The sequence below is a fragment of the Myxine glutinosa genome, chromosome 5 (assembly GCF_964187855.1).
Source record: "Myxine glutinosa chromosome 5, kmMyxGlut1.1, whole genome shotgun sequence".
In the NCBI taxonomy this organism is placed as follows: Eukaryota; Metazoa; Chordata; class Myxini; order Myxiniformes; family Myxinidae; genus Myxine; species Myxine glutinosa.
The window spans coordinates 178,237,238-178,254,129 of NC_136265.1; the positions used below are offsets into that span (position 1 = coordinate 178,237,238).

At 47.8% G+C, this 16,892-nt stretch overlaps 2 long non-coding RNA genes and 1 other non-coding gene across 3 annotated transcripts in view; 1 reads left to right on the forward strand and 2 right to left on the reverse strand.

Moving 5' to 3' along the window:
* Positions 1 to 245: 245 nt before the first annotated feature.
* On the reverse strand, positions 246 to 389 carry LOC137428808 (U8 small nucleolar RNA). Its single transcript, XR_010984762.1, has one exon. It is a non-coding gene; the product is annotated as a U8 small nucleolar RNA (small nucleolar RNA).
* A 546-nt stretch (positions 390 to 935) lies between these two features.
* LOC137426668 (uncharacterized) overlaps positions 936 to 16,892 on the forward strand; it is a 43,991-nt gene continuing 28,034 nt past the window's right edge. Inside the window, exons 1-2 of the long non-coding RNA XR_010984390.2 lie at positions 936 to 1,112; positions 5,138 to 5,242. This is a non-coding gene — a long non-coding RNA (uncharacterized LOC137426668). The remainder of the gene's footprint in view (positions 1,113 to 5,137; positions 5,243 to 16,892) is intronic.
* Positions 3,116 to 16,892, reverse strand: part of LOC137426667 (uncharacterized) — a 43,211-nt gene continuing 29,434 nt past the window's right edge. The window contains exon 2 of the long non-coding RNA XR_010984389.2: positions 3,116 to 5,968. This is a non-coding gene — a long non-coding RNA (uncharacterized LOC137426667). The remainder of the gene's footprint in view (positions 5,969 to 16,892) is intronic.

The window sequence follows — 16,892 nt, forward strand, 5'->3', positions numbered from 1 at the left end:
ATCGAACTCCCCTCCCCAATCGACACAGTAACATTAACAGTTAATAACACAAATCGAACTCCTCTCCCCGATCGATACAGTAACACTAATAGTTAACACGAATCGAACTCCCCTCCCCAATCGATACAATAACACTAACACTCAATACAGGAAGAGAAAGCATCGAGTCCAAGTTAAACCCTGGACAGGTGAACATTATGTTAATATTTTGATGTTATAAAAGTGAAGCGTTAGCTTAAGCGCAAATCAGAAAATCTGATCCCAACCAGCAACAGATTAGAATCAGACAGAGAGAGATTAATCATTAATCTCATTAACTCTCCAATCATCACGCGCTATCAAACCTTTTTAACAAAGAGTTTGACAGGTAAGGATAACCAAACTAACGCTTAACTAGTGATCGGTTCCCAACGACGTCTTGTAGTCACCTGCTCCACCTGACATTAACAGTACGAACACCGCGATGACGTCATTGAGTGATCAGGTCCATCCGACGCGATCCGCGAGTCGCTGAACACGTTCCCTCCATTTCATTCTCTATTCATGAATCACAAGTTTACCTGAAACTTCGCATTTTGCCTCCAAAAACCAATATAAACTCGAACCACCGTCCGGCCGGAAATGAAGTGAACACGTGATCGCATCGTCACCGATTAAGTGGGCGTATTTTAATCTGTGCAGGCCAATGAGCGAGGACAGTTCGAATCACGTGTCTGGAGGCGTGGCCTCTACCAAGTAACAAAGGGAAGGAGCAAAGCGTGAGATCACGTGGTAACATCGTCAGATGAACTATTCACGAATGGGAAAAGGGGAACGAGCAGTTTGATCGAACATTCATAAATAAACCTCCGGAAGACGTCGACGAATCGATCAATGGAAACAAACATGGATCGTGCGCAAAATCGAGGAACAGGGAGGAGATGGGGGATCGGAGATGGGGCGGGGGGATCGGAGATGGGGCGGGACGCGCACACGAAGCCACGCCCTCCCGCCAGTTTTCAACATCCTCGGTCCACCTTGATCCCCTTTCCGGTGGTTATGGAATCTGTTCTGTGATTCGAGGCAAATCCGCAGCACGCTATACCTGTTGGTGGTGATGTCGAGAATGTAAGGTAACTATTGAACAACCTTTAACAAGCTGCTTAGGCTCACAGTGATTGGAAGACATTTTTGCACAGGTAAACAGGTGCAAGTTCCACGATGGAATGTCGGGTGGTAATGGAAGTGTGGCTTTCGTAGCGAAGAGATTGTCTGTCTTGTTCAAAAATATGAAATCCCGAACGTTGCCCTGAACCAGATTCGTACAAATGCCAACAACAGTAGTAGTAACAGTATCACCTCGTGAACTCCAACCATGTGTAGTGGTGTTCGGAGGGGACATTGACACAGCTCGCTGAATAAATCACATCGACATCAGGCACCTTCACCACTCCCACTCATAATCACAACGACATCAGGCACCTTCACCACCCTCCCCTCCCTCCCCCACCCCATAATCACATTGACATCACGCACCTCCACCATAATCACATCGACATCAGGCACCTTCACCACCACCACCTCCACCATAATCACATCGACATCAGGCACCTCCACCACCCCCATCATAATCACATCGACATCAGGCACCACCACCACCCCCACCATAATCACATCGACATCAGGTACCTCCACCACCCCCATCATAATCACATCGACATCAGGCACCACCACCACCCCCACCATAATCACATAGAGATCAGGCACCTCCACCACCACCACCACCATAATCACATCGACATCAGGCAGGCATGAAGACACCACCACCATAATCACATAGACATCAGGCACCACCCCCACCATAATCACATAGACATCAGGCACCTCCACCATAATCACGTAGACATCAGGCACCTCCACCATAATCACATAGACATCAGGCACCTCCACCATAGTTACATAGACATCAGGCACTTTCACCACCCCCACCATAATCACATCGACATCAGCCAGGCATGAAGACACCACCACCATAATCACATAGACATCAGGCACCACCCCCACCATAATCACATAGACATCAGGCACCTCCACCATAATCATGGAGACATCAGGCACCTCCACCATAATCACATAGACATCAGGCACCTCCACCATTGTTACATAGACATCAGGCACTTTCACCACCCCCACCATAATCACATCGACATCAGGCACCTTCACCACCCCCACCATAATCACATCGACATCAGGCACCTTCACCATAATCACATCGACATCAGGCACCTCCACCATAATCACATCGACATCAGGCACCTTCACCACCCCCACCATAATCACATCGACACCAGGCACCTTCACCACCCCCACCATAATCACATCGACATCAGGCACCTCCACCACCCCCACCATAATCACATAGACATCAGGCACCTCCACCATAATCACATCGACATCAGGCACCTCCACCACCCCCACCATAATCACATAGACATCAGGCACCTCCACCATAATCACATCGACATCAGGCACCTCCACCACCCCCACCATAATCACATCGACATCAGGCACCTCCACCACCCCCACCATAATCACATAGACATCAGGCACCTCCACCATAATCACATAGACATCAGGCACCTCCACCATAATCACATAGACATCAGGCACCTCCACCATAATCACATAGACATCAGGCACCTTCACCATAATCACATCGACATCAGGCACTGCCACCACCCCCACCATAATCACATCGACATCAGGCACCTTCACCACCCCCACCATAATCACATCGACATCAGGCACCACCACCACCACCCCCACCATACTCACATAGACACCAGGTACCATACCACCACCATAATCACATCGACATCAGGCACCACCACCACCCCCACCATAATCATATCGACATCAGGCACCTCCATCACCCCCACCATAATCACATCGACATCAGGCAGCCATGAAGACACCACCTCCACCACCAGCCCCTCCTCACTGGAGTCACTGTATATACAGAGTCCCGATAATTTGCAATTTGACGCCATTTTGTTTCCATCGTGCGCGGTGACCAAACCTGCAAGCGTAAGGTGTCCGTTTTCTCATTAAAGTGTCATTCTCTGCGCCCAAGAGGGACATTGTATTACATAATGATTTATTTTCGTTCTTCCAACACAACAATCAGACATGCTTGATTTAACCTTTCAACATGTTGCAGAAACCGCGGCAAAATGAAATACAATGCGCAGGTAAAGGTGTGCACTCATGTGTCTAATTGGAGGTGTACAGAGCGAGTGAGTCGAAGAAACACATGTAGGTAGTGACAGAGTGTAGAAATTTGTAAGAAGTGGAAGAAGGAAAGTGAAAGACAGAAATGGAGGCACACCATCCATGCCAGATGTGCACACCATCCATGCCAGATGTGCACACCATCCATGCCAGTTGTGCACACCATCCATGTCAGATGTGCTCACCATCCATGTCAGATGTGTTCACCATCCATGCCAGATGTACACCCATCCATGTCAGATGTGCACACCATCCATGCCAGATGTGCACACCATCCATGCCAGATGTGCACACCATTCATGTCAGATGTGCACACCATCCATGCCAGTTGTGCACACCATCCATTCCAGTTGTGAACACCATCCATGCCAGATGTGCTCACCATCCATGCCAGATGTGCTCACCATCCATGCCAGAGGTGCACACCATCCATGCCAGATGTGCACACCATCCATGCCAGATGTGCACACCATCCATGCCAGATGTGCACACCACCCATACCAGATGTGCACACCATCCATGCCAGATGTGCACACCATCCATGCCAGATGTGCACGCCATTCATGCCAGATGTGTTCACCATCCATGCCAGATGTGCTCACCATGCATGTCAGATGTTCTCACCATGCATGTCAGATGTGCTCACCATCCATGTCAGATGTGCTCACCATCCATGTCAGATGTGCTCACCATCCATGTCAGATGTGCTCACCATCCATGTCAGATGTGCTCACCACCCATGTCAGATGTTCTCACCATCCATGTCAGATGTGCACCCATCCATGCCAGATGTACACCTATCCATGCCAGATGTGCACACCATTCATGCCAGATGTGCTCACCATCCATGTCAGATGTGCACACCATCCATGCCAGATGTGCACACCACCCATGCCAGATGTGCACACCACCCATGCCAGATGTGCACACCATCCATGCCAGATGTGCACACCATCCATGCCAGATGTGCACATCATCCATGCCAGATGTGCACACCATCCATGCCAGATGTGCACATCATCCATGCCAGATGTGCACATCATCCATGCCAGATGTGCACATCATCCATGCCAGATGTGCACACCACCCATGCCAGATGTGCACACCATCCATGCCAGATGTGCACATCATCCATGCCAGATGTGCACATCATCCATGCCAGATGTGCACACCATCAGGAGAGAAGATAATTAGAAAATATAACAATTCTGAATGAAGAAAACAACTCCAGAAGATTGATTTATGGACTCTCTTTGAAGGCAGGTCTATGGGTCCTTGGCAAACGTGATATACTAGGTGGTTTGCCATTGCTTTCCCTGCAGGAATTTGTAATTTGTTCAGGATGACGGTGATAACTCACCTACTCTTGTGCGATCGAAGTAGGATCTTTAACATCCACCAACTAATGACAGCAGGTAGGACACCCGGCTTAACGCCTATCCTTGGCTGGTGCGGTGGGCGTGCACAATGACGTATCCTTTATGCCCCGCCCAGTGTGCATATCATTAGCACTGTGGCTGTCGCACGTCATCAAACTTCCCCTGAATCCATGAAGACGATTCCATGATTTATTTCAGAGTTCATTATTCTGTCGATACAACATAATCTATGTCCCTCCTGTGTCCACAAAGTAAATTTAGAGGTAGGGAGAGAAAAGGAAATGAGGATGGGCAGAGAAATGGAACAAGTCGATAAAAGGTGAAGAGATGGAAGTAGTAGTGGGGATATAAATAGATAGACCTGCAGTGAACATGAGGAACAAATGAAGATTAAATAAATTATTATAAGGAAAAAAAAAAGGAAATGTTTTTATCATATTTTTCCACTAACACCATGAAATCACGTCTTGTTCATTATTTTCTCACAGAACTGAACATACCGAATCCCAGGGAATGGAAACAAAATGGCGTGCACGGACCGAGCCGCTGCGGGCGCCATTACAGGGAGCCCCCCGCTTTGAAGGGAGACGCAGGTACGTGCTCCGAGATCGCAGGTACGTGCTCCAGATCGCAGGTACGTGCTCCGAGATCGCAGGTACGTGCTCCAAGATCGCAGGTGCGTGCTCCGAGATCACATTCACAGGTACGTGCTCCGAGATCGCAGGTGCGTGCTCCGAGATCGCAGGTACGTGCTCCGAGATCGCAGGTACGTGCTCCGAGATCGCAGGCACGTGCTCCAGAATCGCAGGTACGTGCTCCAAGATCGCAGGTGCATGCTCCAAGATCGCAGGTACGTGCTCCGAGATCGCAGGTACGTCCTCCGAGATCGCAGGTACGTGCTCCGAGATCGCAGGCACGTGCTCCAGAATCGCAGGCACGTGTTCCAGAATCGCAGGCACGTGCTCCAAGATCGCAGGCACGTGTTCCAAGACGTCAAAGCGGAGAGAGAAATAGAGAGGCTCATTGTCAGATGTACCAGATGTACAGAGTCGTTGTCTTGCTGTGCTTGGCCCTCTCAGCCTTGGTCACCTTCATACACTATGTGGTGTCTGGAGTCCTATTCCCTTCAGCTTGGTGGACGAACATCCCTCTGCCGCTCCCGTCAACCTCGGAGTGGTTCTGCTTGGTAGGGATTGGTGTTGGAGGGGTGACCACGATGGACGGGACGTCCAGAGAGTTGTGGTCGCATGAGGGGTGGCGGGACGCAGCAGCGGATCTTAGGCCCAGGATGCGGGGGCCCGAGCGACCGCTTTTGGGTTCTGCGGACGGTGTAGGGAGGAAATGGCAAGTTTGAGATGGACGGGTTAAGTTTGTCCGAGGTTACAGACAAAATCCTTACATCACAGATGTACACTCACAAGGACAATAGTGTCCCACGTGATCACATAAAGCTGAAATCAACAGTTAGCGGGAAAGAGGCGGTTTACCTGCCTCATCCTCCATCATCACCTTCCTGCAGTGACACAGTAATTGTCCCCAAGTGCAAACGTCTCAACTCCCACTCAGTTGGCACAGCATGACTTGCACATCACAAGGAACCTTTCCCAACCCATTTACGTTTGAATATTCCGACCGGACATACAAGTCTTCACTGGTTCTACCTCATTCTATTCCATTTGTCCATCTACCGTTCTTCCTCGTCACATCATTTCCACTACACACCTCTGGACACAAATATCTTTGTGGATATCATGTCAATACAAAATGTTCTCCCAAACATTCGTAGACAAGACCACCGTGACGTCGACAAGACCACCGTGACGTGGTGGTCTCTTGAGCCATTTGGCATCTATCGAGCCGATTCTCTCCCCCTTCTGCATCTTTTCTATTTTCAATCTTTTATTTTGCTGGAATTACATCTGTACAAAACTTCCACAAACCAGATAGTATTCATAGAATACTTACCCTGCACAGTGCACAGTCAACTTGTTGTGAGCCAACTCTTCTGTTTTTGAACATTTTTTTTTCTTTGATCCAATATGGCTGCCAGACCACGTCAGCGATGACATCATAAATTTATATTCTCTAATACTAGAGAAATACCCGTGCTACGCACGGGTGGGAGGCCAGGAGCAAACATAGTGGGGCAACTTAGCATAACAATTGTGCATTTTGTGAGGAAAGCACCAAATTTGGCACACTAGTAGACTATCCTATTATGAACAGATTTGGATATTGGGCCATCTCAAATTCAGCCCCTGATGGCTGTGGCAGCCATTTTCCAAAATGACACATTCAGCTTGTTCCGACGAATTGCATCATCAATTGGCTTGGTCCTTTCCACCAGGCATTCTCTGGTGAAAGCCTGGAACTGCTCTTGGCCAATCTTCTTCACATTCCTGACAGTCTCAACTGCAGCAGGACCTGCAATTTCCTTTGTGTCAAGGACAACCAGATCCATGCTCTCTTCCTCAAAGGGGTTGCCAAGCACTTCTATGACGCTGACAAGGGTGCGGACATCCTTGGCGAAAGAGGTCTGCACACTTGGTGTCTGGTCATGATGACGTGTGTCCTCTCGCCTAACCCAGTGTTGATGGCCATCTTGGAACTCTTCTATGGCCCTGGCAACTTCTGGCCCGGCAATCATCCAACACCGCAGGGCACTTGGGTCGTCAGTGAGGCCGACTGCTCCACCATCTCCTTTGATGCAGGCGTTATTCTGTTCATGCGCCTGGTCGATTGGGATCGAAGAGAACACCTTCTTCGTCTTCTGTACAGTGAAGTTGCCAGCCCTGAATTCTCTGGCTACATCTGGGTGCTTCATTGGGAGTGCAACCATATCCCTCAGGTGAACAGGGACCCACCTGGCATAGTGTGTGTGGTCTAAGGCAGGGAACCATGGGACCAGTTCCGTCAGGGCATCAAGGTACATCGTGAATGAAGCCTGCCGCAGAGAACGCACGTAGACCAGTACCAAAATCTCTAGTTCCAGCACAGTTGCCCAGTACTGAAAGTTGGGAATGTCTTCTCCTCTCTGGTGACACCAGTCTTCGAACTCAGGCAGGTCTTCTGCATCATCAGCATATGTCATACAGTGGCGTTCATACGCACGGTGTTGCAGGATGTGCAGTGCCGCTGCAGTGATTTGATGAGCTCTTCTTGTGCGGGTGACGTGGGCAGCTCGCAGGAAGGAGTCGGCCGTCCCTGGCGTTGCAATCTCAGCTTGCAAATCTGAAAAATCTGCAAATCTTGCAAAAATCAAATCTCTGAATCTGAGATGGCCCAATATCCAGATCTTTTCATAATATGATAGTCTACTAGTGTGCCAAATTTGGTGCTTTCCTCACAAAATGCACAATTGTTATGCTATATTTAGCTTAGCTGCCGGACTAACAGGCAATGCAGATATGGCGAATGCTAAAGCATGAAACCAATAAATTCCACATTCCTGTAGCACATTCAGTCGCACGTTAGACATGGAAAGCAAGTTCGTGAAGGACTTCCATGAAAAACGTACCTGTTCGCAAACAAACGGGTACGTTCACGTATAGAAACATCGATCGTGGGTCCGTGGCGAATCTGCATATGGCGATGGCAAAATATCAGAAATTGAAGGGTTTTTTATATTTTAATCGATTCATATAAACATCCGTCACGCGTCACAATGGACGTCATGCAAACGCGAATGTTATGTGGGAGTCCAAACCTGAGAATGCTGGAAACTAAAGCTGAAATTGGGAAAACTAAATAGCCTATTTTACTCTTGTGGATCCCAGGATTACCCACCGAAAATATCTTTGCGATCGGTTCAGCAGTTTTTACGGTACCTTCGAACGGACAGACAGACATTTGGTGACTTATCGTAAGATGCTATTCCGACGCCGACCGCGTGGGGAGGATTTTATATACCATCTGGGAGTAAGGACAGGTCATTCCGCTCTCTTGTGTCTTTGAGTTGGTAAGATTGCTGCAAGACATGTTCTACATTTGCTAATATCTCTACAATGGTGTTATAGCAATGAAAGTGCTCACAGATGCTTGCTAAATAGCTTTTGTGTTCTCTTTGTAGATCAGTTGCATTCAAGTGAATAAAAGCTCACAGCTTTGGAGGTTTTTTTTTTTTTTTTTTTTTTTTTTTTTTTTGTATACAAGATCGAGGCTCGTGAAAGAGCTAACATTAATCACACAAAAAGACAAACCGACACACAAAACACAAAAAACAAGGGGAGCGGTAGACAAGATGGGGAGAGAGGGGGAAGGACACAAAAGAGAGGGGGAAGGACACAAACACAACATTTGAGAGCAGGGACATCGGGAGGACTTGGGGGGAGGTGGGAGAGGATTAAAACATATGAACACTGCAAGGACTCTGGGGTGAATTACCGGGGGTAGAAAAGATCAAGGTTTTCGATGGGGGAAGATAAGAGATGGTGGTGAACAGCTGTTTTAAAGACCTGGAGGGAGGAGTGGGATTGAAGGGAGTGGGGGAGTTTGTTCCAGAGGCGGGAGCAAAGGGGAATGAAAGAGTGAAGGTGAGCAGAGAGCCTAGACTTTGGCAGTTTAACCAGAAGAGGGTTGCAGGCAGATCTTGTGCGACCTGAAGGAATATTGGGGGGACAGAGCACAGAGAGAGCTGGGGGAGCAAGGCCGGAGAGGAGTCGGTAGAAGACAGAAAGACCACCAACCTGCCTGCGGTGAGTGAGTGAAAGGCCCTCGGCATTGACTACATCGCAGGAGATTCCAATGATTCTGAAAGCTTTGGCCTCAACAGCGTGAAGCCGAGCAAGGTGTGAGGCAGGAGCACCAGCCCAGAGGGGGGAACAGTATTCCATTGAGCTGCGGATGAAAGCCTTGTATGTGGTGAGGAGCTCAGGTGTGCCAAGGAAGGACTTCGCACGACGGAGGATGCCCAGTCGGCGACTGGCTTTGGAGGCCAGCTTGGAAATGTGGTTTTCCCAAGAAAGATCATGGCAGATAGTGAGACCCAAAAGCTTGAGCGACAGAACTTCTTTGAGAGGATTGTTGAGAAAGTAGATGGGAGGGTTGTCCAGTCGGTCCTTTCGGAGAGACATTGTAAGAGTGTGAGATTTGTCAGGATTGAAAGACATGTTCCACTTGTTTGACCAGTCTGTGATTTTGTCCAGGTCTGCAGAGAGTGAGGAGGCTGCAGACTGCCGATCTGAGGGATGAGGAATGGAGCGACAGAGAGTAGAGTCGTCAGCAAAGAGATAGAGAGGATTTTCAAGAGAGTCAGAGAGATCATTGATGAAGACCAGAAAAAGCACAGGGCCCAGAACACTACCTTGGGGAACTCCAGCCTGAACAGGAAGAGGAGATGAGAGAAACCCATTCAGGGCCACACGTTGACTACGACCAGAGAGGAAGTCCGCCAGCCATGCGTGGAGATTTCCATGGATACCAAAGGAGGAGAGTTTGGAGAGCATAGCAGGGTGCCAGACCGTATCGAAGGCACGTGAAATGTCAAGGGAGACAGCTCTAATTTCCTGTTTGGCGTTGAGGACCTCCATCCATTGTTGAGAAAGCAGAAGCAGCATGTCCAGAGTAGAGTGACCAGGTCTGAAACCAAATTGATGATCAGAGATCAAGTCATTGGAGAAGAGGAAAGATTTAATATCTGAAGCAATGATGGATTCCATGACTTTGCTGATAATTGGGAGAAGGCTGATTGGTCTGTAGTTGCTGGGATCTGTTTTTGCACCTTTTTTGTGCAAAGCGGTGATGTTGGCTGATTTCCAAGCAGATGGCAGATGACCTTGAGCAAAAGAGAGGGTGAAGAGAACAGAAAGAGGGAGTGAAAGTGCAGAAGCACATGATTTTAGGACCCGTGGGCTGATGCCGTCAGGACCAGTTGCAGAATCAGAGTCGAGGGTTGCCAGAAACTTTTCCACCTTGTCAGGAGGAAAGGACACAGAGTCCAGGAGCAGCTGGGTACGACTGGGTACGGTGGGTACAGAGAGGGATGGGTTTGGGACACAAGATTTAGAGGCAAACACAGAGTTGAGGCATTCAGCTTTTTCACGTGCGGAGTCAGCCGTTAAGCCGTTTGAGGTGAGGGAGGGGATGGAGGGGGAACAAACACCAGAAACAGATTTGACCAGACGCCACCAGGATTTGGAAGAGGGAGACAGATAAGAGAGTTCGGTCTTGAGAATGGTGAGATATTGTTTCCTGGCTCTCCTGAGGGTGGACACACACTTGTTTCGGGCTTTGTGAAAGGAAATGAGATTTCCTTCCGTTGGATTTGCTTTCCAGGAGACGAAAGCAAGTTGTTTCAGGGCAACAGCCTCACCACAAGATTCCATGTACCATGGACGGGAGGAAGGGTATGACAACTGAAGACGAGATGGTATAAATCTGTGCATGAGAGAGAGCAATTTACTTTGAAAGAATTCCCAGGATGAGTTGATGTCAGAGGCGGTAGAGATGGGAGACCAGTCCAGATGATTGATGGCTGCTTGAAGACCGTGCCAGTTGGCCTGAGTGAAATGCCAGACTCGTCGACGCTGAGGAGGCTCTCTGAGAATGGTCAGAGAGATGTCCACTTTGACAAGCACATGATCAGATGAGCCGATTGGAGCAGAAGAAGAGCAGCAGACATTTTCAGGGAAGTTTGTCATAACCAAATCCAGAAGAGAAGATGCTCCGTTGACTGAGATCCGGGTCGGGAAATTGACAGATTGTGTCAGTCCCAGTGAGTCGCAGAAGTCCTTTGCTGAAGAGCCATGGCTGGTGAGAGAGGTACCCACACCCAGCCAACTGGCATGGTGACAATTGAAATCACCACATATGAGGAAGAGAGAGTTGGGATGGGTAGATAGAAGTTGGTCCATATTATCAGACAGTGAGATGTAGATGGAGTCATCATTGTTTGGTGAATTGGTGAATTGTTTGGTGAATTCTTGGTGAATTGTTTCGTTTTACCACACATTAACTGAAGCATAAAAGAAAAAAAGCCTTCAATTTCCGATATTTAGCCTTTTCATTTGGGCCTCCCAATTGAAGCCCCGCCCTACCGTTGTTCGACGTAAGATGACGTCACAATGAACGTCATGCGAACGCGAATGTTATGCGGGAGTCCAAACCTGAGAATGCTGGAGACTAAAGCTGAAATTTGGAAAACTAAATAGCCTATTTTACTCCTGGGGATCCCAGGATTATCCACCGAAAATATCTTTGCGATCGGTTCAGCACTTTTTACGGTACCTTTGAACGGACAGACAGACGGACATTTGGTGAATTATAGTAAGATAATTGTTGCATATATAATGCTCAATACTGTCCGGTGACTGGCTCAGTTAAGACCGAGCGTCTACCACGGATGGAATTGAGCTGTAATGGAGGCGTTTATTCAATCCAATTGATGGCGGATCATACGCGAGCCAGGATGAACAGTGCCGACTTACCTTCACGGCCACAGGCGTCTTCAACCTGAAATCAATAAATCAAATTAAAACGGAGTTTATGTACAAAAAGTAAATGTGGCTTTATTGCTGGACTGCGAGAACAAAGGAACGCGCTGGTAAATAACTATAATCCTAAATTGGGACATCCCCACACCAGACTTCAACAAGCAGCACAAATGGAATGATAATCGAAAGTAACTCGTCGTGTTTCTGGATGTGTGGTGCGTCTTATCTTTGTGGTTCAGTCGGGAACCGTCAGGTTGTGCAGCTCCGTCGTCCAACGCGCTCCGGGTGGCATGAAGTGCATGGTCCGTCTGCTGGCGCAAACCCCGGCCCCACGACCCGGTCCGTCCCACGCCACACAGCACTCGCACACAGGGACCAGGAGAGGAAACTCGACGTCGCACAGCAGCGGTGTTCGCCGACCGAAAAGAAAGTTCAGGGCAGGTAGGAGATCTACGCGCACTGGTGGTCCAAGCGCAAGAAGGCAAGGGGAAGAGCGAGATCCGGGCAGGATGGATACAGGAACGAGGAGGGCAAGGGAAGAGATCCGGGGGAGGAAGGAACCAGGCACGAGAAGGGCCAACCAGCGCGTCGCTTCTCACTTTCCCGAATCTTCTGATCTCATCCGTCCCCTCCCATTGGCCGAGCGTTTGGCACCCCACTCCCATGCCATTGATTGGTGGCCAACCACAAGTCCTTCTTTACTCTCCAATCACGGGGAAGCTTTTTGTCCCTTCCCCGACCAATCACACATCCTTCCCTGCTCTGCCAATCGGTGGCCTGCTCTTTGCTTACCCCTCCCCTGGCCAATCACTAGTTCTCCTGGGCGTGGCTCTCAGCCTGCCTGGTCAATGTGTTTTGCTATGCCAGCGGGTGATGTGGCTGGCTGCGGCCCCATCGGCGGTGCCCCGATCTGGCTTTCTGCCTGTTTCTGTAAGTCTTATTGTGGGAGAGGGAAATTAATTAATGTGTGCAGCTAAGGGCTTATCTAAATGTCTATAAGAGTGCGTTGCCATATGGGACAAAGGGTAGATCACAGAGGTTTCACATATAATGGAGTCTTATCCTTATTTCCTAGAACTATTTATCAGGCCCCATTCCTCGTAATGGGGACAAAGACACACCTTAATCCGACAAAGCGCCTAAACACAGAACTTATTACATTGAGATTCTCTAGCACCATGGTTCTTAACCTGGGTTCGACCGAACCCCAGTGGTTCAGTGAGCCAGTCTCAGGGGTTCGGTGGAGGTCCTCCGAAACGCATTGCAATTTTCTTTTTTTTGTTTTTAGTTTTGTATCAATTTTGAATCTATGTGTAATTACGCTTATTATTAATATTATTATTATTTTGCTATGTATGTTACGAACGAATGGAAATGTTATTTGTAATTGTATTCCCATCCCATTTTTTTTTTGTATACTGAATCGAGGCTCGTGAAAGAGCTAACATTTATTTCACAAAAAAATCAACCAGACAAACAAAATATATAAAAAGAGGGAGCGAAAGACAAGATGGGGAGAGAAGGGGAAGCACACAAACACAACATTTGAGAGCAGGGAGATGTGTAGGAGGGAGAGGGCTTGGGGGGAGGAGGCGTGGGAAGGGGGGGGGGGTGGGAGAAGTATAAAACACAAGGACACCAAGGACTTCCAGGACAAAAGTTGGTATTTCAAAAAAGTGGATTTGGGGTGAAATTAGCAGGGTTAGTTCATGGTTTCTCTGGTCTGTGTTTAAGATAAGTTGTTTCACACTGACTGTAGTAAGTTGAATCAATGAGCAACTTGCTAATTATTCTGTTGATGGTGCTTACTTGCTTACTTACTTACTGGATTTTGGACTTTGCAGGTGTTCGGAAATTCCAGTGAATAGCCTTGATTAGCTTGCCGTGTGCCATGCATCATTGGTCGCGCCTTACTTTGGAGTTACTGATTAATTGAAAAGTAAGTTGGAAATGTTTGTGGATATGCAGGGTGGGTTCAGAATTATATTAAAGTCAAAAGTGGATGGTGATTATAAAATATGATTGAATTACTCAAAAAATTAGGTGGAGGTGATATAACTCCTTTGGTCGCAATTCAAAACTAACAATTCACAGTTTTCTATGTGATATTATAATGGGATTTGAGGTGACAGAGTTGAGTAGATAATAAATCCCATCATCGTAACTATAAGTTATGTTTTCTTCGTTAAAATTTCTCAGTTTTCAGAGGGGTACTGATTATATTTAAGCATATTCCTTTTTTAATTTTTGTCATATAATTATTTGCCCGAACTCAATTAAGATCAGTTTGTTACTTTTTTCTTTTTTTTGCAGTATGTCGAGCAAAAAAAGGAAGTGGTCGGAGGATTACGTGTGGTACGGGTTCACGTGTTTGACGGAATGGGACGGAAGTCAGCGTCCTCAATGCATGCTTTTCAATGTCAAGTTGAGCAACTCCAGCCTAGCACCAGTAAAACTATGGGAACACTTCAAAAAACTGCAAGGCGAGGGGCAGTACAAAGATGCAATGCTGGATGAATTCAAATTGAAGAGAGTCCGATTCGACACAAGTGCTACCTTGCCCACTCTCGGCTTCGTTCCAATTGACAAACCGATCCTCACCGCGTCGTATGAAGTTGCGTACCTGATCACTGTTGTGGCTTCTTTTAGGACACCTTTCTTAGCGAGACTCAATCAGACTCAGCGAGACTCACTCAGTTCAGATCGAGGTTTATTCCGATATTGCGGAAAGGACTTCACACAAAATACAGTTATACTTTACAGACAGAATACGACGCGTCGTTCGGCTGAAGAGTTCTTCTCCTCGCAGCCTCGGAGTGTTCTTGTTAAATAGATCCCGGCTGCTTTGATCTTATTCAGTTGGAATTTCGAGGTCAACACAAACCTTGGTCAGGTCAGTCTTTTTGGCGCCAAAGCCCATCTGGGTTCCATCATGAAGCGACTGAGAAGTATACCATAGATAACTATCGCATACAGCCGAAAAAGAAACCATTGTTCTAACCGTGATAGGTCAATCTCCTTTGACCTGTTCAATCTCTCTAATTGATGAATGCATTCAAAACCCGGGCTGAGTCAACACTCTGCCCGAGGCCTTTCCACTAAAGGGCAAAGGTCATCCCACAGATGGTCGGCTGCTTGCCCCAGGTTCCCCGCACATTTCCTTGCATGCTTTAAGAACAAGATTCACATTGAAGTACAATTTAACTAATATTTATAAATTGTATTATAAATATGAATTATATATTTATCTATAATTCCACATCGCAAAGCAGGGCAAACCGCACACCGTTGGCGAGACGCTCATCAAACCGGCCGCGTTGAAGATGGCCAACATCATGCTGGGAAAAGCTGCTGAAAACAAGTTGTCTCTCGTTCCACTCTCAAATGACACCATCAGATGCAGAATCGACGACATGAGCGACGACATCCTCACCCAGGTAGTTGCAGATTTAGTCGCGAGCCCGACGAAATTCAGCCTTCAACTCGACGAGACCACCGACGTTTCGAATTTGAGCCAGCTTATCTTATTTGTGCGTTATGTCAAAGGAGACGAGATCAAGGAAGACTTTCTGTTCTGCAAGCCTCTCACAACAACGACGAAGGCAGCTGACGTGAAGAAGCTTGTGGACGACTTCTTCAGAAGCAACGGCCTCTCGTGGAACATGGTGTCTGCAGTTTGCTCGGACGGAGCTCCAGCCATGCTGGGATGCAACACCGGTTTTGGAGCGCTGATGCAGGCCGATGCACCACACATCATCGTCACGCACTGCGTCCTGCACAGACACGCGCTGGCATCAAAAACCCTGCCTCCAAAACGGGCCAATTTTCTGAACATCGTCGTTGAAACTGTGAATTACGTGCGAAGCCGTGCTCTGAATCATCGCATCTTCAAAGAGCTGTGCAATGAAATTGGCTCTGAATTCTAAGTCCTCTACCACTCCAACGTTCGATGGTTATCATGAGGGAAAGTAGTGAGCCGTGTTTTTGCCTTGCGTGTATAATTAGCCCTGTTTTTGTAAGAACACCAGCATTGCCATGCAACGCACTTCCAAGAGTCAGAGTTCATTCTCGCCTTGGCATACTTGGCTGACATCTTTGACGCACTCAATCATCTCAATTGCCAGATGCAGGGCGGTGGAGTGAATGTCATCGAATCTGAAGAAAAGCTGAGCGCTTTCCGAAAGAAGTTACAGTTGTGGAGGCGGCGAACAGAGAATGACAACTTCGCGAACTTTTCGCTACTGGACGAGTGCGTGAGCGGGATCGAAGATGAGTCTGAAGTTGGAGGCACTGCTGTACCGGGGGAGCTGAAGCAAGCGATTGCCATGCACTTGGATGAGCTGGGAGTCATTCGACGGCTACTTCCCCGACCAAGAGCAATACCCAGCATGGGTGCGGCAGCCATTTACTTTAGACATTGCAACGGCAGATGTCAACGACTAATACCTCGACGACCTCATCGAACTTCAGCAGAGCCAGGCTCAACAACAACTCTTCAGCACAACAACGCTCTCAACGTTTTGGTGCCGCCAAATGGAAGGGTATCCTCACATCGCTAAAATTGCCCTTGAGATCCTCACGCCGTTCGTTACAACGTATCTCTGCGAGCATGCGTTTTCGAAACTGGTGGACATTAAAACAAAGAAAAGGAGCAGGCTTGCATGCGAAAATTATTTGAGGGGGGTGCTTGCCAAAACAAAACCACGCATTTCCCAGATCGCCTCCCGAAAAGAAGAACAGAAAACGCATTAAGATGCAATTCTTCTTAATTTTTTTTGTCAAATTTGAGGGGTTCCGCGAATGTTCGGTGGGT